The sequence below is a fragment of the Bubalus bubalis genome, chromosome 6 (assembly GCF_019923935.1).
Source record: "Bubalus bubalis isolate 160015118507 breed Murrah chromosome 6, NDDB_SH_1, whole genome shotgun sequence".
Taxonomy (NCBI): Eukaryota; Metazoa; Chordata; class Mammalia; order Artiodactyla; family Bovidae; genus Bubalus; species Bubalus bubalis.
The window spans coordinates 49,016,530-49,041,601 of NC_059162.1; the positions used below are offsets into that span (position 1 = coordinate 49,016,530).

At 43.8% G+C, this 25,072-nt stretch overlaps 1 long non-coding RNA gene across 6 annotated transcripts in view; it reads right to left on the minus strand.

Moving 5' to 3' along the window:
• The window catches only part of LOC123334049, an 80,001-nt gene that overhangs the window by 29,072 nt on the left and 25,857 nt on the right, over positions 1 to 25,072 (minus strand). For 2 of the 6 annotated variants that reach the window (XR_006551797.1, XR_006551800.1), the window contains exon 3: positions 2,712 to 2,898. This is a non-coding gene — a long non-coding RNA (uncharacterized LOC123334049). Of the gene's footprint in view, positions 1 to 146; positions 2,899 to 25,072 lie in introns of those variants that run through there. The other 4 variants (XR_006551796.1, XR_006551798.1, XR_006551799.1 and 1 more) reach the window with 4 other exon arrangements.

A 25,072-nucleotide genomic window follows, 5' to 3' on the forward strand; every position in this document is an offset into this window, starting at 1 on the left:
GTCTAGTGGGCTGCTGTTTATGGGGTTGCACAGAGTTGGACACGACTGAAGCGACTTAGCAGCAGCAGCAGCAGTCTATTCTCAAATAGAAGGTTCTGGCTCCTAGTCCAGTGCTGTTGTGTTAATGCAAAAGACAATGCCCCAGACACTGAAAGAGATGCTTTTATTCAGTCTATTGCAACAGGGAGAATGTTCATTAAGGAGGAACATCTCAAAGAAAAGGAAGGGACCTGGGGCTTCATACAGGCAGGTGAACAAGGGAGTCATCCTGAATCTTACAGGAGCCTTGAGGAAGGATGAAGATGGGTCTATCTCAGAATATTTGAGGGTGGTGGTCCTTTGAGGTTTCACCTATGGATCACAAAAGGATGGTGGTTGGGTGGTGAAAACTCCAAAGGGTAGAGGATTTTGCGTGGCTGTTTTCCTCAGGTTAAGTTCAACCTTGTCACAAATATCACCCTAGCTCCATTATTCTAAAAGCTAAATGTGATTGCTTCCCTGTGCTTATCACCTGCCCCTTAACTCTGGACTTCCCTCAAGCCGCACACAGGGCCCTTTGGGGCCCGACTCCTCCTGCTCCCAAGGAGCTGAACTGGGAAGGCGCAGGGAAGGGCGCACAGGAGAGGACCCTGGGCGGGGCCCCCCATCACCCATCACCTCTGCACACCTGCCTCTGGCCAGAACTCAGTCACGGGGCCACACTCACCTGTAAGGGGGACTGGGTCATATGGTCGAACTGTGCACCCAGCAAGAAGGAGAAAATGGATGTTAGTGGTCACGGCTAGCTGGCTTTTCAGGCTGTTTCATCTCTAGGAACATCCCTCTGCCCCCTTCCTGGACCTTTCCTGATTATATGACACCTATGCATCCTTCCAAAGTCATTTAAGCATTCCATCCTTTAGAAAGTCTTTCTTGACTATCAGTGTGGGCCAGGTACCCCCAAAGGCCTGTAGCACCCAAGGATCTGTTACAATACCAATCACGCTAATCTACAACTGTTTATTTTCTCATCGGTCTCCTTACACTAGACTTTGAGGCACTAGAGACTGCCTTCTGTCTCTCTGTCCTTGGTGCCTAAGCCCTGCTGGGGCACTGGGTACCCAGTGATCCGTAATGTCTGTCAAATAAATAAATGGATTCTGGTTTGCTTCTAAACTACCAGGATAATTTTAACCAAAAGAGACCAGAGGGTCCCCCTCGTAACCCTAATAAAAGGTTTAATTTGAGACCCGGGCCTGGATCAGTTCTCACAGTGAGGCCTCCCCAAAAGACACCAAGCATTGTTGATATTAAGGTGCAAAGAGAGCTCAGATGCCTTACTTTGAGTTCAGCTCACTAACCCTTTTTCACAGCCTGATTGGCCCTTAGAGAGGAAAGAGAACTGCATCCCCGCTTCCTGGCAGATGAGGATGGAGGGAACAGGTAGGTACCCTTTGTGTGAGTTGGGCGAGGACCGTAGCAGACCTGGAGGGAAGGTGACAGGTTGCAGTGGCCTTACGCGCATCTGGGTAGTCAAGTAAGCAGTTACACGATGACACATGGGCACAGCATCCGTGATCTCATCACTCCAAGCCAGTTTGAGTCAGGACCAAAACCAGTAAAATCTTATTAACACACGAGAGAAAGGCTGAGTCATTTCTATAATGACTGGCTTAAGGCAGGAATCTTTACTAAGCCTGAGGATGAGAAAATAGCCTCTTTTCATGTCGAATTATTGGCTGGAGTCTCATCTTTATAACTTTTGAAGAAGGAATTACATGGCTCACACATCCAAGACAAGTAGGGAAATTGCCTTAGGGCACATAAGTAACCAGACCACAAACAGGACTCGGACCTAAGGCCTGAGAGGGCAGAGCAGCTACCCACAGCATCCTAGGTCTCCTGTTTTCTCCTGTGGAGTCCTAGTTATGTGCATTGGTTAGGCAGGAACATTGAGCTGCCCAAGTGATAAAGATAATGATTATAGCTTACATTTACTAAAACTTAAAATGCACTAGGGGGCTTCCCTGGTGGATCAGTGGTAAAGAATCCTCCTGCCATTGCAGGAGACACGGGTCTAATCTATGGGTCGAGAAGATCCCCAGGAGAATGAAGTAGCAACCCCCTCCAGTATTCTTCCCTGGGAAATCCCATGGACAGAGGAGGCAGGCAGGCTACAGTCCATGGGGTCACAAAGAGTCAGACATAACTTAGCAACTAAACGACAACATAAGGTACTAGGCACTAAGCTGGGAGATTTACACGTGCAACCTTGATTGATCTTTGCAATTATACATACAATTCTCAACTCTATAATTACTACATGCATTCATTGCTTTATGTGGGAAACACAGTGTGTGGAAGATGCTGAAAAATTCAGCTTGCTCTGCTCCAGCCACACTGGGCTTTGTTTTCCGAAGACTGCGTCAAGCTTGTTTCCCACCTCAGGGTCTTTGCACAGGCTGTTTCTTCTGTCTCAGCCACGCACTTTGCCCAGATCCTCCCCTGGGTTTACTTCTTACCTCTCAGGCCTCTGCTCAAATGCCACCTTCTCCAAAGAGGCTTCCCTGATCTTCCCACATGAAATAGACCCTGACCTGTTGTTCTCCCACCTGTTGTTCTCTGTCTCATTAGTTTCCTTGTCTTTCTTCATAGCATTTAATAGTACTCAAAATTATACCAAAGATTTATTCATCACTTGATGAGTGAAACAAGGACTTTTTCATACTTACACTGAGTCTCCAGGATCTTGAAGAGAGCCTGGCACATAGTAGGAGCTCAATAAATATTGGTTGGGTAAATGAATAAATACAGTCTCTGGAGAGCAGGGCCGCATCAACAGCTGCTCAGAGCACACAATTCTCAATGAGAACCAACAAAGCAGGACTTCCCTGGTGGGTACAGTGCATAAAAATCCACCTGCCAATGCAGAGAACACAGGTTAGATCCCTGGTCTGGGAAGATCCCACATGCAGAGGAGCAACTAAAGACCATGAGCCAAACTACTGAGCCTGCGCTTTAGAGCCCGTGAGCTGCAACTGCTGAAGCTTGTTCGCCTTCCTAGAGCTTTCGCTCCACAAGAGAAACCACTGCAGCGAGAAACGCAGGCACTGTAACTAGGGAAAGCCAATGCCCAGCAACGAAGACACAGCACAGCCAGAAAAAAAAAAAGAACCAACAAAGCAGAGGGGGGTGGGAAAAGGAGAAGAAAGGAGGAGGCAGCAGAAAAGCTCTATTCAGATTTGAATTTAGCTACATTTGTTTAGTTTTCCTTATGCATCAAACTGAGTGACCCCCAGTATCTCTTTCAATTCTCATATCCTGTGTAGTAGGCAATTAAAGGGAAAAAGGGGAAATATAAGAATAGACAGCAGAAACACACTGACATCAATTCCTTGATAAACTCTTTATCCATAACAGGAAAGAGGCTTTTATATTAAAAAAAAAAAAAAAAACAGATTCCCAATTGCTTATCTTTGTGTAGCCCAAACCACAGGATTTTGTGTTTATTTTTTTATGATTCAGCTTCATAAAACCCACAGGCTATTTAATTTACTATGTTTACTTTTACTATAACTTCAAGACAAAAGATTTATTACTAACCTCCACCCTTCCCTCAACTCAGCTTGCGAAATCTCTTCCATAGTTTACATATATTGATTCAATTCTCTGGATGCCTGTGCATTTCCTCTATAAACTGTTTCGTCAACTTTTATGGAAAAGGAGGCTGAGTTTTTCTAAAGGTGTGTCCAAACTAAAATTTCATTTTATAATAGCATTAAAACAGCATTTTAATTACATGTTAGAACAGTCTGACCTGACAAAATCTTGCAGGATCCTAGTCTGAAATCCTGGGAGCCTCTAACACCCTCCACCCCCCCACCCCCACACACAAAATCCTGCCCCTTATTAAAATTAAGAATTCTTCCGTGGGTTTGGCCTCTCCTTGTTCCCTTTGGCTGGTCCATGGTCACAACTAAACTTATGCACTGAGGGTGTGGCTACCATTACAGGGGTTGTGCAAAATGGGGGAATCTGATGGGCTCTGAGCTTTGAGCAGGATCCCAGTTTATGTAACAAGCCCCAATCTGACAGCTCCCTAGGCCTATCTGCCAGCTGGTGAACTTGACTGGTCCCTCCACTCCACCCTCTCTACACCAGTGGGAGCCCATAAATCCAAGCGGTGGCTAGGATTAGGGTCAGAGGTCACCCTATCAGGGCTCAGACGTACTTAGAGCTGCAGCAGCCCACAGCCTGCTTTCCAGAGGTGCCCGGAGCTCTTAAAGGAAAGTGCTTAGTTGCCCAGTCATGTCTGACTCTTTGTGACCCCATGACCTTGTAGCCTGCCAGGCTCCTCTGTCCATGGGATTCTCCAGGCAAGAATGGAGTGAGTAGCCATTCCCTTCTCCAAGGGATCTTCCCGACCTAGGGATAGACGCAGGTCTCCTGCATTGCAGGCAGATTCTTTATTGTCTGAGCCAGGAGGGAAGCCCTCTTAAAGGAATAGTTATGCTGAAATAATAGACACGTAACCCCTGAACAATGTCAGGGAGATGGAAACGGTAAACCAGTGTAACTTCAGAGAGATTCTTTGGGTGCTCATCCCCTTCTTTGTGTCCTGATGAAGAGAAATTTGTGTACGCTGTTGAGCCCCAATTCTCATCCACCACACTAAGCTTCACAGGAGGAAATTTGGGGAGACCCCTTCTCCTTTGAACACTCCTCCTATATCTACCAGAATTATGCCTTCCTGTAAACAACTCCTCTTCAAAACTTACTTCTGATTAAATATCTGCTAAAGGTGGGATGTGAGCCTCAGAAGGCATTTTTTCGTTAAACCAGCAAACATGACACAGCACCTTATGGCTTACAACAGGGTTCAATCCTTAACCCTGGATATTCTAACTACCTTTTTGATAGTGGGAAACCCAAAGCTGAGACCATAAAGACAGATGAAGACTGCAGTTTGAGTTTCAATCACTTTTGACCATAGGTTCCCTGGTGGCTCAGATGGTCAAGAGTCTGCCTATAGACCTGTGTTCAGTTCCTGGGTTGGGAAGATCCCCTGGAGAAGGAAACAGCAACCAACTCCAGTATTCTTGGCTGGAAAATCCCATGGACAGAGGAGCCTGGAGGGCTACAGTCCATGGGGTCACAAAGAGTACAACATGACTGAACAACTTCACTTTCTTTCTTTTGATATCATATTACAAGCAAGTAGGAATAATGATTCTTCCCTGGTGGCGCAGGTGGTAAAGCATCTGCCTACAATGCGGGAGACCCAGGTTCGACCCCTGGGTCAGGAAGATCCCCTGGAGAAGGAAATGGCAACCCACTCCAGTACTCTTGCCTAGAAAATCCCATGGACGGAGGAGCATGGTAGGCTGCAGACCATGGGGTCGCAAAGAGTTGGACACGACTGAGCGACTTCACTTTAGGAGTAATGAGAGCAAGCCTAAGTAAGCCTGGCTGTCTCTGGGCAGAGACCCCACTGCCACTGCCAGACGGGGTGCCACATTTTAGAGTTTACAGAACATCCCCAGGCTCTTGTCCAGGAAATGACGCTGGGGCTTACTGGACCACAGCTACGAGCCCATTGAGGGCAGGGGCAGACACCAACACACTCTAGTAGCCTCAAGGGCAAATTCAGAATGACCCCATAACTGATTTTCATAATGATCTTATGGGCAAATGGGACCCAATTTCCATTGCACTCGTGTTTCAAAAAGCAGTGCGTATACAAGGAAGTCAGGAGAATCTTCCATCAAAAATGTTTAACACAGGCACTGAATTTTTCAAAGGATAGGACTTAAGTAATTGAGTATGTGATTTCTCTGAAATGTCTTGTCCCCTGATGACCCCAGATTAATGAGGGGTTACCACACATGCCCACTACTCTTCCAAACCTAAGTTCTAGCACAATATTTTTTTTAAATCTGTCCAAAGTTGCTGCTAAACAATGAAAAAATTTAAAAATTTCCCCCATAAGCTTAAAGTCTTTTATTCTATTAAAATGAAAATAAAGCCTTCTTTTACCCAGTAAGCCTCCAAAATTCTCAAATTGTTGGCAAGGAATTAAAATATTGATGTGACATATTGCCTTCATGGTATTCAGTGCAACATTTTATTCTTTTTCATTTTTGTGCACCATATTTTCAGTGAATGTCAGAGAAATAAACGTTTTCTGCAGTAAATATGTTTCAGATATATTTGCAATCTTAGAGCTCTAAGAGAGAAATCAACAGACCAACGCCCAGATCCCCACAGCTGCCTGCCAGGCCGCAAAGGCCTGCTGGGGAAGGAGACAGGGTTTGACATCTTATCAGGTGCAGAGTTTTGATTGCTCTCCTGGACCGGACATGCTTGTTGCTGAGTCAAGTCGATACTGCCTAAAATGACTCTAGGATTGCCCATTATTAAGAATAAGTAACATGTTCTTGGGGCCTGCTAGAGTTCTCCAGGGGCAGGAAGGATTAGCAATAGTAAACAGATCATACAGAATGCAGACAGACTACAAATAAAAATGCATTTTGATTACTTTATGAGTCTGCTGTGTAAGACACAGGCTACTTCTGTTGATACATTGATATTCACACAAACACAGATGCCCTGCAGGAAGTTGGAGAGACCTGCCCTTCTGAGGAAGGCCTCAGGTGTCACATCAGAGGGAGCCACTTTGAGCTTCAGAGGACACAGGTGATGTGCCTGGCCAACTAGGGGAGGAGGCAGATCTTCTGTGAGGGGACAAGACTCTGGAGATTTTTTCTTTGGGCCAGTTTCTTCTAATCCACAAGGAGGTCCAGCAAGGGGCCTCTACAGCTGGTTGAAGCTGGCCTAGACATAGTATTCCTAAGATCATGAAGGGTTATGACTTGAGACCTGTGGAGCTTCAAAGCACCCACTGGGGTTCCTCATGTCAAGCTTATGAGAGTGTTTCACCTCGGAGGACTGCTCATTCTTCCATACTCTGTTGGGTGTCATGGAGGTGGGAACCCTTGCCTCTGAGCTGCCTTCAAGGAAAGATCCTGGAAAGGAATTGCTGTTCCTCCCAGGTTCCTCACCTTCATGGCCAACTCTGCCCCAACTCTATCAGACAGTCTTTCAAATGGGCGGCACTATGGCCATCACCACCAGGGCTTCCCAGGACTTACCTGACCAGGTGTGCACAACATGTTCATCACACCTGAAACAGGGTTGTTGTTTTTTTTTTTTATTACAAAGATTAAAATAAATAGAAATCAAGTAAGAGAAAAAAAAATGCAAATGGTGAGATCTACCAAGCACAGGGTTGTTCTGGGATAACCAGCTCTAGCCACACCTTGTCTGGGCTGCCGACACAGCTTCTGGTCCTGGCTGCATCTTCCCTTACTTTAGTAGCCCCTGAGAGACCACATCCCAAAGCCAGCTTTCAGTCCAGAAAGATTATATACACAGAGTTTGGGGGAAGAGGAAGGAGTCCACTCAAGTCCCAGTTTGGACAGTGGAGTTGCTGGAGGGGATAACAGGAACACACACTCTTCTAGGTGGACAGTGATAAACAGAAGACATAGACATAATGTCACACCCACTGGCAACCAGCCTCTCAGTTCCTCTTGTCTCATAATGGCTTTCACATGAATTCATTCATGCCACAAACATCTCCTGAGCACCTACTGAATGCCTGGGCCTGGGTTAGGTGCTGGGTTAGGTGTTTATGGAAATATTAATAAATAAGGTTCAGCTCCTGCCTTTGAGAAGCTCAGATCTAAAGGGCAAGTCATTGTAATCTCTAGAACATTTTACTAGCTTTCTAGCTGTCTCCCTGCTTCCCAACGTTCCCCCTTCAATCCATCCTCAGTTTAGTAATCACGGGAATTTCATTAAAACTTAATCACATCTTGTTACATATTTGTTCCCACAGCTTCCCATCTTGCCCATAATAAACCCAGCATCTTTATAATGGCCTAACAGCTGAATATACTCTGACTTCCCTGTTGCCTCTCATCCCTCTTCTTGCTTCTCTTCCTCTCATCCATTACAGCCGCCCAGCATGTTCCTGCCTCTGGATCTTTGCTCTTACACTTTGCTCTTCCTTGAATTATCCTCTCCCACATAATCCCTAGATCATTCTGCTGCATACTTCAGATACACCCTTGAAAGCTATCTTTTCAGGGAGAACTTCTGTAAATCCCTGCAATGGACTGAACTATGTTGGACTGAACTGTGACCCCTCAAAATTCATATGGTGATGTGACTACACTGGAGGGAGGGTCTTTAAGGAGGTAATTAAGGATAAGTGAGATTATGAAAGTAGAGCTCTGATTTGACAGAGCTGGTCCCCTTATAAGTAGAGGTAGAGACATCAAAGCGCTCTCCCTACCATGTGAGAACACAGAAAGAAGGCAGCCATCTGCAAGCCAGAAAGAGAGCCCTCACCAAACCCTGACCGTGCTGCTAATCCAGACTGCTGGCTCCAGAACTGTAAGAAAATGCATTTCTGTTGTTTAAGCCACCCAGTTTCTGGTATTTTATAATCACAGCCTGAGCTAATTAATATACTCTCCTGCTGCTGCTGCTAAGTCGCTTTAGTTGTGTCCGACTCTGTGTGACCCCATAGACAGCAGCCCACCAGGCTCCCCTGTCCCTGGGATTCTCCAGGCAAGAATACTGGAGTGAGTTGCCATTTTCTTCTCCAATGCATGAAGGTGAAAAGTGAAAGTGAAGTCGTTCAGTCTTGTCCGACTCTGAGCGACCCCATGGACTTCAGCCTACTGGGCTCCTCCGTCCATGGGATTTTCCAGGCAAGAGTACTGGAGTGGGGTGCCATCGCCTTATCCGAATATACTCTCCTACCCTATATTAATTAGCTCAGGCTGTGATTTTAATTTCTACATCACATCCTAACTTTGTTCCTTATGTCATTCATCATGGTCTAATATTCTACATATTCTGCTTATTTTATTTTATTTTTTAATATAAATTTGTTTATTTTAATTGAAGGTTAATTACTTTACAATATTGTATTGGTTTTGCCATACATCAACATGAATTTGCCACAGGTATACATGTGTTCCCCATCCTGAACCCCCCTCCCACCTCCCTCCCCGTACCTTCCCTCTGGGTCATCCCAGTGCACCCACCCCAAACATCCAGTATCATGCATCGAACCTGGACTGGCAATTTGTTTCATATATGATATTATACATGTTTCAATGCCATTCTCTCAAATCATCCAACCCTCTCCCTCTCCCTCTCCCACAGAGTCCAAAAGACTGTTCTATACATCAGTGTCTCTTTTGCTGTCTCGCTTACAGGGTTATCGTTACCATCTTTCTAAATTCCATATATATGCGTTAGTATACCATATTGGTGTTTTTCTTTCTGGCTTACTTCACTCTGTATAATAGTCTTCTAGTACAATGTGGTATGAATGAGGACATACAAAAGAAAAGCAAAAAAAAAGAAAGGGCAAGACACTCCTGTACAGACAGCGTCTAAGGGAGAATTGGCAGCTGTTCATCCCACCCCCACCCCTCAGCAGACTCTGAGACAGAGCTGAGTGTGAAGGGTGCCCCTGAAGTCTCATCTGTGGAAGGGCAGGAGAAAAAGCAGAGTGGGCAGAGGAGAGGTCCAGTGGCAATGCATGCCTGGTGATGGTGTCAGTGACCCACGGGCGCTCTGGCACTAAAAGGCCCTTCAGAGTTAGGCGGAGATTACTTCACAATCTGCATTGATCAACCATCTGGCCACCAGAAAGGGGCATGACTTGGGCAGCTGGGGCAAACCCTGGGGAGCTGGACAGGGTCTACTGACAGGTCATCCAGCAGATGGGGCAACAAGCCCTGGGATTCGAGGGACTGGGGTGATGTATCGTAGTCCCCATCACAGCACCCAGAGTGTTTAGAGAGCAGCGAGATGAGGATCAGAGGGGGTTTTAGTCTTCTACCCAGAAGAATTGTGAAGGCTTCACTGAGAAGAGTCCCAGATGATGAGGACCACTTTTCAGGCAGACAAAGAGGGGCAGAAACACGAGATATAGTGCCCACGGATTATTGTTGCCTGGTGGACTGGGGAGGGTGTGTTGAGAGGAGGTGAGAGGGTAATTCTCTCCTTACCCACCGTGGAGACCTGACTTCATCCCTTCCGTGTCAAGCAGGGTAGCCTCAACTTGTTCCATATACACTCAATGAGCATAAGTATGTGGATAAATATTAAACCCTTGTGGCCAGAAAGATAATCAAATCATGACTGGCTGATAAACTCAACAAGATCTTTCAATCGGCAAGTATTTAGTCTGTTAATAAACACAGTCTGTTCCTCCCTGACAGTGGGGCTGAAGTCCATCCCGTGCAATGGACAGGGAGGAATGGGCCCCGCACCCCAGACTGAGCAGCTGGTTCTGTGTGATCTTAGTCCAGTCGCTTCACCTTTTGGGATCTATTATCTGTAAAGCAGAGCTAATATCTTCTTACTGGGTGCTGTGGCTTAAAGGTGATACTATATTACATGGTGGGCCTTGGTACTGCTCTGCAGCCCTCAACAGCTCACTGGGCTGCAGGAAGTGCACCCGCCTGCTTTAAGGCCACCGCGGATCTTGGCTGCTCTGTCACCAAGACACCATTAGGGCCAGAGCAAGCCCGAGGACATAGTTATGTAAGCCATCTGCTCAGACAAACCCAGGACTGGTAACGAGCAGAAATGGGAAACGAGCAGCCTTGGTTTTTCTCCTCTTGCTGGTCCCGGGCTGGGGTTAGAGATGGTTGCTTAGCAACGCCGCTAATTCATCCTTGGGGCCATCACGCCAAGGCCCCCGGTTCCCACCAGGGAAGGAATGCCAAATGCCTCGGTGCCAGTCTGAGCTTTCATTTGTGAGGATTATTTTGACACTTTTTGCTGAAGGGGGTTCTATTCTGAGGTAAACTGGGGACATTCCTCTGATGGGAATTACCGCGGGATAAAAGAAGGGCTGGGAGATGGGGGTGGAGGGATGGGAGCTGCAACTTAGGGTTCCTGCCCACCCTTTTCATGAAGCAAATTATTCCGGAACAGCACTGTGACTAAAGAGAAGCTCTACAAATGGGCCTTTGTTTCATGCTTGGCAGGGAGAGTGCTGGAATCCTTTTTTCAAGTCTGAGTCCCAGCCCAGTGCTGTGCTGCCCTCGGACTCGAAGGCTCCTAAGCCATTTCGAAGTGGGGCTGAAGGAGATGAGTCAGAGCGCCTGCAGGCACCTGCCCTGGGCTGTGAGCTAGGAGTTTCTGGATTGTTCCCACCGAGCTGGCGTCCCAGAACTGTCAGGGCCCCTCCACGCTGGGGAGGGCAAACACCGGTCACTCTATGAGCCCACAGCCTGGATTCCAACTGCTTTTGAAGGTTGAGAACACTAAGGGGTGAGCCTGTAACTGTCCGATTTTCCATAAGATTAAAAGGAATGAGCGACAACGTTTTAAGAAAACATGATTTCCTGGGTCAGTTGCTTCAAATGCAAGGAGGAAAACATTGAAAAAAGCAGTTAGAGTAGCCTGGCTTGTTTTAAATTCATTTCATAATGCAAGTTTACAATTAGAGGACTCATCCTAAGGGCAACTAACTGAAGAAATCAACTTTCAGTGAACTTCTAAGTGAAAAAAAAATTCCGTAAATCACTCAATTGTCCAGCAAAACCCCTCCTTGAAGACAGAAGTATGCCGATCCCACTGGGACATGTCCGGTAGTAACAGGGTCCTGCCCTCAGCAGGCGTGGCTCTCCAGTCCCCCTGCACAGGGGCAGAATTTATACCCATTCAGCTGGGACTGTCCCTCATGGATAACACTCTGATCAGTAAGCACCAGATGAGCTGAAACTGCCCTACAGTTCACAGCTGCTACCTGAACCTTTTATTTTTTTTTTAATAATGTCCAACAGCCTGATATACAAATCAAAGACTAGTCTGTGTCATGGGGTGATGAGCCTTTTCTAGTTTCCGTCTCCAATAGTCTGAAAATCCAAAATGCCTTCTTGAGGAATTCCCTCGTCTCCTTTCTTAAAAATCCCAGGGAGAAAAAAACATGGGAAGCAACCACTTAGAAGTGCCCATTAGTCCTTTCTCAGTAAGAAGGAGAACCCTGTGTACAAACTGCTAAGAGAACCAGAGATAAGGAGAGTGGAGTGTAATTATTGAGCCCTATAATTCAGGAATGGTATCAGTGTGAGGTTTGGAAGACTTGTAGGGTCACTGATGAGTTAGCAAACCCTATTAGCATGAGTATCCATTACAAGAATAACCCGAGATCCTCATCCCTGCCCTTACCCACCCCCGCCCATGCCAGTCACTGGAAGAAAGGAAGGGTGGGGGAGAGAGTTGGACGTCTACTCTGACTTTTCCAGTTTGGGGTGCAAGACATAGATATTTATCCAGGTCAAATCAAAAGAAGAGAATTGCACAGTAGCCCTGAAAAAGAATATTTATGGAATGTTCTCAACTACTCTTCTCCTGCTCTTCTACCTCTATCATGTTCTCGTCCTCTGTTCAGTCTTATTTTTGTCTCCTGGCTCATGCTTTGGGTGTTACTACACCTCCCCACCCTCTACTCCCCTTAATTTTGGATGCTAAGACCATGGACCCTGCATGGTCCCAGCTTCATCTGCTTCTGAATGTGCCCTTCTGGGTTTTGCTCCTGATGTTAACTCGTCCTCTAGATATTTTTAGCTGAAACTCCTGGGTGAGCCCATCATCTTGAGCTAGGTCATGTCCGAGGTTGGTGAACAGACTATATATATATGACCTTGGGTTAGCAACTTATCCAAGGCCATTTCCTGTGGCTGGAGGAGAGCCTTGGGGAGGGAGATAGAAAAACGATCTTGTGTATCAGATATGGCTAAGGCAGACCCTTCAGCAGATGACCCCAGTTTTCTGGTGTTTAATGTAGACAACCCTTTGGTTCTGGCTGAATAACATAGCACCAGTTTTCAGCAGTCTGTATTGGATAGTAGGCAAGCATCCGGGGGATTATTTCATTTTGCATGAAAATGTTCACATTCAAGGGTACAGACATGAACAAATTGTGAAGTGCTTTCAGTGTTCAATGAATTGCTGGTCTTTGGAGAAGACCAAACCTAAGTAAGGCACAGTCACACAGAACTAAAAGGTTAGAGTGTCTAGAGTGTCTCAGCCTTTGGTGCAAAAGCCTTGATCCTACAGCTCTACTTTGGGCCTCAGCTCTACTTTGGATCCAGGGAACTTTGGAGAAATAAGAAGAGCTCTGGGCTAGGGTCAAGGGAGAGAAACTGTCAAAGCTAAGGGTCCAGATGAAGGAGAACTTCACCCATCCCCAGACAGCTGGGTCTCTTACCATCTTGCCCCTTCTCTCACTCCCACACGCCCCACACCCTCACTAGATGACTTCATCTATGCTTAAAGGAAGGTTTGTGACAGTTTGTTCTTTTAGAAAAATCACCATTAGGGGCTGTAAGTCCTAGCCTCCTTGTAAAAGTTATGCGCTCATGCTCCTCATTCTGACCCCATAAAGGGGCTCTTTGTGCTTCACAAAGGAGAAAATCTCCTTTGTTTCTCCTCTCAACACTCTGCTTTCAGTACTTCACTTCTGACACTCAGAGCACTTCCCCTCTGGTCACCAAATGTGTGTGAGTTTTTCTCCCATACCGAGAGATTTTCAGGCATCAGTGGGTGTCCTCTACAATTTATTCAATTCTGACACTCTCTACGTAGAGATAACATTAGATCACACACGTGAAGGGTTCAGTCCCCCACTTCAAATGCCAATTGCAAGTCCAGATTGTTCCCTGTGCTTGTGACCAATAGGCTACAAATTAGAGGCTCCCATGACCCCTCTTTGGGCTCAAGTAATTTGCTAGAGTGGCTCAGAACTCAAAAAAACAGTTTACTTACTGCTTACCAGTTTATTGGAAAAGGATACATCCATAAAGGGTACAGATGAACATGCAGATGGAATGTTCATAGAACAAGTTATGTGGGAAAGGCTATGGCACTATCTTCTCTGGGCCCCACTCTCCCGGCACCTCCATGTGTTCACCCCAGAAGCTCTCCAACCCTTGTACGTTTGGGATTTTTGTGGAAGCCTCATCCCATAGGCATGCTTGATTATTAACTCTGTTTTTAGTCTCTCTCCCCTCTCTGGAGAATGGGGGGTAGAGCTGAAAATTTCAAGCTTCTAATCATCAGTTGGTCTTTCTGATGACCAGCCCCCATCCAAAAGCCCACCAAGAATCACCTCATTAGAAAAAAAATGTTCCTCTCACCCAGGAAATTCCAAAGGATTTAAGAGCTCTATGTTAGGAACTGGGATCAAAGACAAAATATGGGATCAAAAGAGGTTCCTAATGTTTTTCTCACTTAAGAAATCAAAAGGGTTTTAGAAACTCTGTGCCAGGAACCCAGGACAGAAACCAATATATATCTTTTTTCTATTTTCTCACACTGTGGAGGTTCCCATGGCCCCCCTCTTTGGGTTCAGTCATATCCTAGAGCTGGTCACAGAACTCAGGAAAACAATTTACCTACTGTATTAACAGTGTACTATGAAAGGATATAGTCTTCTCTTGTAGCTCAGTTGGTAAAGAATCTGCCTGAAATGCAGGAGACCCGGGTTTGATTCCTTGGTCAGGAAGATCCCCTGGAGAAGGAAATGGCAGCCCACTCCAGTATTTTTTCCTGAAGAATGCTATGGACAGAGGAGACTGGCTGGCTACAGTCCATGGGGTCACAAGAGTTGGACATGACTTAGCTACTAAACAATAAAAGGGTGTAACTCCAGAACAGCCAGATGGAAGAGATGCATAGGGCAAGGTGTGGGAAGGAGGCAGGAAGCTTCCAAGCCCTCTCCAGGTGCCCTACCCTCCCAGCGTCTCTATGGACAGGAAACTCTCCAAATTATGCCCTCTTGGGTTTTTATGGAGGCTTCATTCCAAGGCCCAATTGATTAAATTATTAGTCACTGGCAATTAAGTCAACCTCCAGCCCCTCTCTCTTCCCCAGAAGTGGGAGGGGAGGAACTGAATATTCCAACCCTCTAACTGTGTGGTTGGTTCTCTTAGAAACCAGCTCTTATCCTGTGATTGTCTAGAGGCTTTCCAAAATTCACCCCATTAACATAAACTCAGATGTGGTTGAAAGGAGTTTGTTATGAATAACATATCAATTTCATGCTTGTAATTTTGAAGCTATTTCAGGAACTGAAGACAAAAATCAAATGTTATAACAAAAGATTCCTGTATCACTCTAATCAATCGCAGCAGCACATGCTTCTTAGCAAAGGAGGGAATCAGTAAGTGGTAATGGATCATCAGTGTTGGGGGTACTGAGAGTTCCTGACATCACAGTGATCCCCCACATGAATAGCAAAATACAGTTCCTTATTTGAAAGAATTTTGAGAAGGCATTCTTTCCAACTTTAGGTTTCCCTGGTGGCTCAGGGGTAGAGAACCCACCTGCCAATGCAGGAGATGTGGGTTCAATTCCTGGGTCAAGAAAATCCCCCCTGGGGAAGAAAATGGCAACCTACTCCAGTATTCTTGCCTGGGAAATCCCATGGACAGAGGAGCCTGACAGACTATGGTCCATGGGGTCACAAAAGAGTTGGACACAACTTAGCAACTAACCAACCACAGCAATTCTTTCCAGCTTTAAGTTTCTTGGATGTCAAATAGTGTCTCAAATTATATTTAAATAACTTTTAATATTAATAAATGAAAACATGGGTTCAATTTTCCTTTTAAATGTAATTTTTAATGAAAAAATACATAACTAACCTCATTTTAACATTTTTTATGACTCCACCACCTCATGATATTCCTTCTGATAAGCTCAAAATATATCCATATTCCCACATCTTTACTATCATAAGACAAATCAATTAAACCAGTTTTGTTCTTTCGTTGAAAATATCTAGGTGATTCAATTAATATATTTGCATTCTTATTAAAAATCCATGGGAAAACTTCCATCATCAACCAATCAGTATAAAAATAAAGAACAACTAGAACACTTAAAGAACTGCTAGCACTTCAGTGCTCAAGAGGCATTTTTGTGGCCTGTGTCCCAGCATCCTTGCATCTGAGTTTTTTCAGCCACCCTCTAAGATTAGGTGACTATGAGAAATTTCAGATCACTGAGTAAAGTCTATAAAACCCATGCCAGCTGGTAATCACCACTGCCATCTTGCCTGAAAGAACCCATGCCTTCCTGAAATCTTTGTGAACAAAAGTAGTTTTGCTGATAGCCCACATGACCCCAGCAAGAGTACCTGTAAAGGTTCACAACCTCATAACATAACCTCATAACAAGGTTCATAATAATTTGTCTGTCAACGGTGTCTAAAATTCCTGATATAAAAAGCTGTAAATCATTAGGCCTCTAAGAATCGTGAACACTTGATTGTGTTTGCCATAGATGTCATCATGGAAAATTTTGAAAAGTCTTGAAGGGCTTGGGTGTGCTCAGTCACTCAGCTGTGTCTGACCCTTTGCAGTCCCTTGGGACTGTAGCCCACCAGGCTCCTCTGTCTATGGGGTTCTCCAGGAAAGAATACTGGAGTGGGTTGCCATTTCCTCCTCCAAGGGATCTTCCTCACCCAGGGATCAAGCTCACATCTCTTGCATCTCCTGCATTGGAAGGCTGATTCTTTACCACTGAGCCACCTAAGAAGCCCTAAAGGGCTTTCTCCCCAAATAAGCTGTAAATGCAGAAAGGGTGAAAGCTTAAGTAGGGAGGGGGTGTTGCACTGGATGCAGAAAAGAATTTGGCCAATGAATTCAGATTCACTTTCCATATGTCATTTTTTTAAGAGCTTGCTTTTTAATTAAATGAAGCAGATATTATAAAAAGGGTGCATATTATCAATGTACAGGTTGATGAATTTTTACAAAGAACATAGTTGTGTAACCAGCATTCGGAACAAAGAAATCCAGGTTATCACTAACTACCCAGAAGACCCAGGTAGACTTCCTTTATGAAGGGCAATCCCAAACTGATTGGTTTTCTATGTTTTCTGTAAAAGGTAGCACATAGAGTTCCCCTTTAGCCTCTGTCTGCCTCCACTCACTCCCATGTTTGAGAGTAACCACAGTGATGCACTAGAGGGAACTGTTCCTTCCAACCCCAATAATGCACTCCACTGTGGGGAACATGCCCCGGAGAATTCAGTGTATTACTGATGGGTATTTGGGCCATATACTCTGAACCAATGGTTGTTGTCTGGTTTGGTAAAGTTCTAAAAAAATAATCACACATTTGAGAGAGACAAGTCAGGATTTTGATGCCAACATAGACAAAAATAATAGAGGGACCACTTTACTTGCTTAGATCTCTAGCTTTGTTCTGTTTTGCTTCCCCTGTCCAGCCCCTAGACTCAGGAGAAAAAAGTGAGTCATGCTTCGGAGAACATAACTGTTACAAGGAGGAGATTTGGAATTTCAGAGAATGAAGGGGACCCTTGGGTCTGCTCCAGTGGACACAGGAAGTTGCACGTGTGTGGAAACTTCAGAGAAGCCATCTGGTCATTGGAAAACCCTCTGCAGACATCTTGGAGCAGCTGGGATGCCTTGCTCCACCCAAGGTTATTATGACTTCAGTCTCCAGTGTCTCAACAAGTGAGGCTATCTGGCCACTTCCCACACCCCAAAACTCTCAAGAGAAAGTGAGATCGTGAGATGTGTATTTGATTCAACAAGCAATGGGGCTTAATGAGATAGATTTACCTTTCTATTTTCAATATAAATTTGACCAAAACCTTCCCTAGCATTCAGCTCACATTTCTCTCTCTTGCTCGCAAACATGGCAGTTAACCTGCGGAGGACTTCTTTGGGGAGCTCACTGTTCTCTGCGCACCTCATTTACTATAACTTGAGGTAAAGCTAGCTTATTTCCACAATGTTTCTGTCTGTCTGGGTGCAGTGATTTAATATATTCCTAAATACTTTAGTCAGGAAACTCTTGGAATTTACTCTCTGATCACCAGTACATAATTTCCAAGTGACTTTGGGATCTAAAGAAAACAAGAGTAATCATTTGAGGGAGGAGACTGAGAAAATACAAGGAAGTGTAGTGTTTAGATTCATTAGAAAGATTTTTAAAATATTTATATTAGTATCAAGAACTTATTTATGTTTCATTTCTTGCCAAGGCTTTGAAGAAATTACATGTATATCCTCAAAGTTTTAAAGCATTATTTCATAAAGAATATGCTACTGTTTATAAATGTAAATGTATGAGATGACTTTTAAAGAATTAAGGCTTTTATTATATTTTTTCTTTTTTCTGCCTTTCTTTACTGCATACGCTTTTTTCTTGGTTTTTTTTTTTTTTTTTTCCCCCCAAACTTTGTAATTTCCCATTCCAGTAATGTGATGGTGGTTTCTAAAAGGACATCTGGAAAACAAATTACTGATTTCTCAGATTGAGCGGGTACCTATTCTATGGTTCAAGAGCATCAGTCTCCTGATAAAGTTCATGGAAAGGCTTGATGTACAAAAATATGATGATGATAACATTTTTCCAGTTTTGTTGAGAAATTATTTACATACATCACTATGTAAGTTTAAGGTATTCAGCATGATGGTTAGATTTACATATATTGTGAAATGATTACCACCATAAATTCAGCTAACATTCAGTTCAGTTCAGTCACTCAGTCATGTCCGACTTTTTGCGACCCCATGAATTGCAGCACGCCGGGCCTCTCTGTCCATCACCAACTCCCAGAGTTCACTCAAACTCATGTCCATTGAGTCGGTGATGCCATCCAGCCATCTCATCCTCTGTCATGCCCTTCTCCTCCTGCCCCCCAATCCCTCCCAGCATCAGAGTCTTTTCCAATGAGTCAGCTCTTAGCATGAGGTGGCCAAAGTATTGGAGTTTCAGCTTTAGCATCATTCCTTCCAACAAACACCCAGAACTGATCTCCTTCAGGATGGACTGGTTGGATCTCCTTGCAGTCCAAGGGACTCTCAAGAGTCTTCTCCAACACCACAGTTCAAAAGCATCAATTCTTTGGCACTCAGCTTTCTTCACAGTCCAACTCTCACATCCATACGTGACCATTACAGAAACCATAGCCTTGACTAGATGGACCTTTGTTGGCAAAGTAATGTCTCTGCTTTTTAATATGCTATCTAGGTTGGTGATAACTTTCCTTCCAAGGAGTAAGTGTTTTTTAATTTCATGGCTATAATCACCATTATCTCCCTATATAGATTCAATAAAAAGAAAAGAAGGAGAAAAAAGTTTCTCCTTGTTATGAGAACTCTTTCCTATGTATCTCACAGCAGTGTTCGCTGTAGTCATCATGTTGTACAGTACATCCTTAGTACTTAGCTATCTTACAATTGGAAGTTTGCACCTTATGACCACCTTCCTCCAATTCGCCCTCCACTCTCCACATCAGGTAACCACAAGAGTCTGATCTCTCTTTCCATGATTCTGTGAGTTTGGTATTTGTCTTTGTCAGACTTACCTCTCTTGGCATAATGCCGTCAAGTTCCATCCATGTTGTTGCAAATGGAAGGATTTCCTAATTTTTTAGGCTGTGTATGTGTGTGTGTGCGTATGCCACTACTTCTTTATCTATTCATTCATCACTGGACAGTTAGGTTTCACAATGATAATACTTAGGATAGCTATAATATTAAAAATAAATCTAAAAATATAATAATAACAATAATGTTCTGTGTAGACCCTGAAAGCATAAAAGATATAGAGAGTTCTTCTTCCTACCCATGACTGTCAGTTCTTTAAGCCAACACTTTCTGTGCTTTTAACTTTTTGTGCCAGTCACTGTGTACTTTAATTTGCTTTCAAAATTAATCTTCACAATTACTCTATGAGGTAGGTAATAGAGCCTTCCGCTTTTTACAGATGAGGAAACTGGGCTTAGAGAGGTTAGTGCCTTGCAGAAATTACACGGTTATGAGTGACAGAGCTGGAACTTGAATCCCACCCTGACCTGCAGCTTGAGCATCTGCCTCTGCTATGTCCACTGCTCTTACACGTGGAAGCCGCCCATGAAGACTGACAGTGAGGGCAAATAAGTCTGAACTCAGAGGCACTGCCAGGCCTGGGAGAGCCAGAGACTTAAATTGCTAACTCCAAAGTAAAGACAACTTCCATTGAATTTACTGAAAATAATGAAAACTAGTTCTCCAACAATTTAGGGGACAATATCAGCATTAAAATGTGGTTGTGGTTTTGTCTCTCTTTTTAAGCTGGTGACATGAAGGGAATTCTACTGGAGTGCGAGGAGTATTATGTCCATTGAATATCTACTTTGTGCTGTTAGGTGTTAGGAATAGAAAAGTGAACAAAACTGGTTCCTACATAAAAACGTTTAAACATGTAGCCACTGCATCTTTGACACTGGGCAGATTGTTTTTCCTCTTAAATCTGCATTTATTATGAATACCTAGTCAATCTCTTAAGGATTAATAATCCATAGTGGATATCTCTTTGTCTAAACTGCTAAAGGGTATTCTTCCCTACCATAGGTAAGTTATTCATGAATAACACCATCAAGTGACCGAATAAGAATGCAGACTTTTTTCCTTTAAAAGTTCATTTGAAAATTTTCTGAGTGAACTATAGGTTTAATTTTCTCCTACAAACTTTTCCCACATTTATGTAAGTCTCTCCTTCCATCTTGCCGGGTAGAGTAGCCTTGTGCTAAAATCAAGCTCAAAAACAGATTTATGTTAGGCAGGATCCCAGTGAGACAGAATTCTAGAAAGTGAGAGCCAATGTAGTAGAACTAGCCATGTAGGACACCTGATCCTATTTCCTCTTTGAAAAATGGAATTACTGAAACTTTGAGAAACGAAGTGACTTGCCTATGCTCAGAAAGAAATAACTAACAAATCCAAGATATAAACCCAGGCCATCTTTTTTTTTTCTACAGTCCGATGGTTCATGTCAAATTTAATCCTAAGGTCATAAAAGACCCTAGTGTGTGCTCTGGCTCATCACTTTTTCATAATGCTTGGATGGCATCACCAACTCAATTGGACATGAGTTTGAGAAAACTCTGGGAATTGGTGATGGACAGGGAAGCCTGGCGTGCTACAGTCCATGGGGTCGCAAAGAGTCAGACACGACTGAGTGACTGAACTGAACTGAACTGGAACAGGCAGATTCTTAGTGAAAGTTGTTTGAGTAAATACATGTGAGGGGACTCCCAGTTTCTGGTGTAATCCCAGTTACCTCCCCATTAGCCATCTCTGTGCTGCATCTCCCCTGCCTTCTTGGACCAAATTATTCAACAATGCTAATACCTCTCTTGCCTGAGCAGCAATAGCAAGCACAGCACCTACAGAGATATATATATATATAACTTGGGCAGAGGTGGAGAGCACTCAGAACTATTTAACCAGTTCATTTACAAGGATGTATTGAGCCCCCCCAGACATGCCACACAGATACTGATGCAAGAGTGTTGTAGTAGTAGGAGTTGGTGACAAATCTAGGGCATAGAGAATAGAGAAAAGTAAAGGGAATGTCACTAAAGTGAAAGTGAAGGTTGCTAAAGCATACAAGAATGCAATGCAAAAGCAGGAGAAAATTGGTGACTTAACTGTCTCGATCAAGGTCACATAGCCACTTGGTACCAGAGTAGGGATTTGAACTCTGGCATTAAGATTAGTCTGGCAGCTTCACATGCTGCTACTCTTCCAATAGACCAGAAGCCATAGTGCCTAGTCTGGGAAATACTTAAATAGGGATAAAGAATGGTACAGAAGCATAAAGGGCAAGGGACAAAAGAAGATGCATATAATCAGTGAAAATGTTTATGGAGAACCTAATTCCTGTATGTCAGCACTTATTATGGACTAAACTGTGTCCCTCCCACATCCATATGTTGAAGGCTTAACCCTCAGTGTGACTATATTTGGAGACAAAGCCTTTAGGGAGGTAATTAAGGTTAAGTCAGATCATCAGTATGGAGCCTTAATCCAGCAGGATAGACGTCCTTAAAAGAAGAGGAAGACACCACTGGAGAATGTGTACACAGGGAAAAGGCCATGTGAAGACACAGCAGGAAGGTGGCCATCTGTAAGCCAAGGAGAAAGGCCTCAGGAGAAACCAAACCTGCTGGCACCTTGATCTTGGACTTCAAACCTCTGGAGCTGTGAGTAAACCAGTTTCAGTTGGCTAAGCCACCTAGTTTGTGGAGTTTGTTACAGCAGCCTGAGCAAACTAATACAGCAAAGATGAACAACAGTGAGGGGCTTCTGGGGACAAATTCTATCTCAGTCTCCTTCTGCTCCAAGCTTGCCTGGGCCCAGAGAGGAGATGGGGAGCTGACACAGGCAGCTGAAACGTCACCAGGTATTTTCAAGTTACTCGGTGCCATGCTGAAACAAACAGGTAAAAAGACATAAGTAATGATGAAAGTTGTAGAAAGCCATGAACAATTTATCATTTTCTGTGGCTTATCTGTTTGTATGTACGTTGTCTCCTTGGTGGTTTCACGAGAACAAATATTTGTCTCAGAAAACTCATTTCTTGAAAACTCGGAACAAATCTAAACTATTTGGGGCTTCAGATGATCAGTCAAGAATGAATTTCATTGGAAGAATCTGTAGAGGGATGTCAGCAAAAACAGCAGAGAAAAGACCTCTGGAATAATCTTTTCTATAAAGCAATTAGAACACTGGCAAAAAATTGTCAGAATCAACTTTTTTCAGAACTCTGGAAATTAATCAAAGACTTGTGGCAAACTGAGAAGAGTTTATTCAAGAAACAAGGCTGAATTTCAGAAAGAGCAGCAAGTTGTATGACATTTTAACTTGCTGTGTTTCCCCTCCCCAACTCAACAGTAGCTTTGATACCAACAGCCCACAAGTGCAGTGAAAATCAGCAGCCTGGCAACCACAGGAGGAGGCAGATGGGGCTGAAACCCCTTCAAAGCCCTATTCCCAGGTGATTGTTATTATTTGATCTACCTGGTGGTTCTTGGGAGACCCACTCACAAAGTTGTCTTTATTTAAATTGACTTGAAGTTTTACTCACTGTGAAAAAATCCTTTGCCCAGAGGCATTAGTCGAAAACAGTACAGCTGCCTAAGGTGGCAAATAATATTTGGGTCAAACAGTAGGCTAGCCAAAAATCTTAGAAGAAATATCTGGGGAATGAGATATCTATGCTGCTGCTGCTAAGTCACTTTAGTCATGTCCGACTCTGTGAGACCCCATAAACGGCAGCCCACCAGGCTTCCCCGTCCCTGAGATTCTCCAGGCAAGAACACTGGAATGGGTTGCCATTTCCTTCTCCAATGCATGAAAGTGAAAAGTGAAAGTGAAGTCATTCAGTCGTGTCTGACTCTTAGCGACCCCATGGACTGCAGCCTATCAGGCTCCTCCGTCCATGGGATTTTCCAGGCAAAAGTACTGGAGTGGGGTGCCATTCCCTTTTCCGGAGATATCTATAGAGAACCTTGAAAAACTTTGACATGTTCCTGGGAATCTAGAGTGCTACATGCATGTCCAGGGCTATGCACGTGCTCAGGAAAGACCCAAGAAGGACCAGGCTGACCCTGAGGCTCTACACAAGCAGGAAGTTAAGGCTAAGACCGAGTTTGGAATCTGCCTGTCTGAATGTCAAAGGTGTTTCCCAGAGACTCACAGAGTTCCTCAGCAAAGACCGTGAGGCTTACTAGTCCCAAGCATTTACTCAGGTTTCTGGGGCTTCCCTGGTGGCTCGGGGTACAGAATGTACATTCCAATGCAGGAGACATGGGTTCGATTCCTGACCTGAGAAGATCCCACATGCTGCAGAGAAACTAAGCCCATATACAACTACTGAGCCTGTGCAGGAGAGCTTGGGAGCCACAACTACGACACCACGTGCTGCAACCACTGAAGCTCTCACGCCCTAGAGCCTGTGCTCCACAGCAAGAGAGGCCTCCGCACTGAGAAGCCGGCGTGCTGCAACAGGAGAGCGGCCCCGCTCACCACAAGAGAAAAGCCCACACAGCAGCGAAGACCCAGCACAGCCAGAAACAAATATTAAATACCTAAATCAAATTATTTTTTAAAAACCAGGCTTCTGTCCAATCATTAACCACAAAGCTAAATAAGCGGAGACTTTAATAGCCACACAAGACAAAATATACAGAATTAAACTACAGAATTAGTTCAGAAAACAGGTCATCACTAAACAAAGCACCAACAACACTAGATGATGAGTGGAGAGACATCGATTTCCAGAGTTCCCGTGTTATGTTTTTTAATGTACCATTTTCAACAACAAAAAAATATGAAACACGCAAAGAAACAAGAAAGTTTGGCCATACTCAGAGGAAAAAGCAGTCAATAGAAACTGTCTGTGTGGGAGCCCAGATGCTGGGCTTACTTAACAAAGGCTTTAAATTAGCTATTTGAAATATGTTCAAAGAACTTAGGAAAACTATGCCTAAAGAACTAGAGCAAAATATGAGAAAAATGGCTTACCAAATAAAGAGATGAAAATTATTAACAAGAACCAAGTAGAAACTCTGGAGTTAAGAAGTACAGTACTGAAATGGAAAAAGTCACTAGAGTTCAACAGCATGTTTGAGTTGGCAACAGGAAAAAATCAATGAACTTTGAGACAGGTCAGTTGACATTATCCAGTTTGAGGGAAAAAAAAAAAAACTAATGAAGAAAAATGAACAGAGTATCAGAGAGCTGAAGGACAATACAAGAATAGCAAAATATGCATAATGAGAGTACCAGAAGAAGAGGAGAGAAAGGATTAAAAAGAAGAATGAAGAAATAATGACTGGAAACTTCCCAAATTCTATGGAAAACACCAATCACCCAAGAAGCTGAAAACAACAACAACAAAAACAACGCCAAGTAGAATGAATTAAAAAATGAACACAGATAATAATCATATCATAATCTAAGAGAACACTTAAATCATAACCAAAGCTTAAGGGAAAGAAAGAATCTTGAAAGCAGCAAGAAAGAAGTGGTTCATCATGTACAGAAGACTTTCAAGAAGATTAAAAACTGATTTCTCATCGGAAGCCATGGAAACCAGAAGGCAGTGGGATGATGTATTCAAAATACTGAGAGAAAGACTGTCCATCAAGAATTCTAGGTCCAGCAAAACTACCTTTCAAAAATGA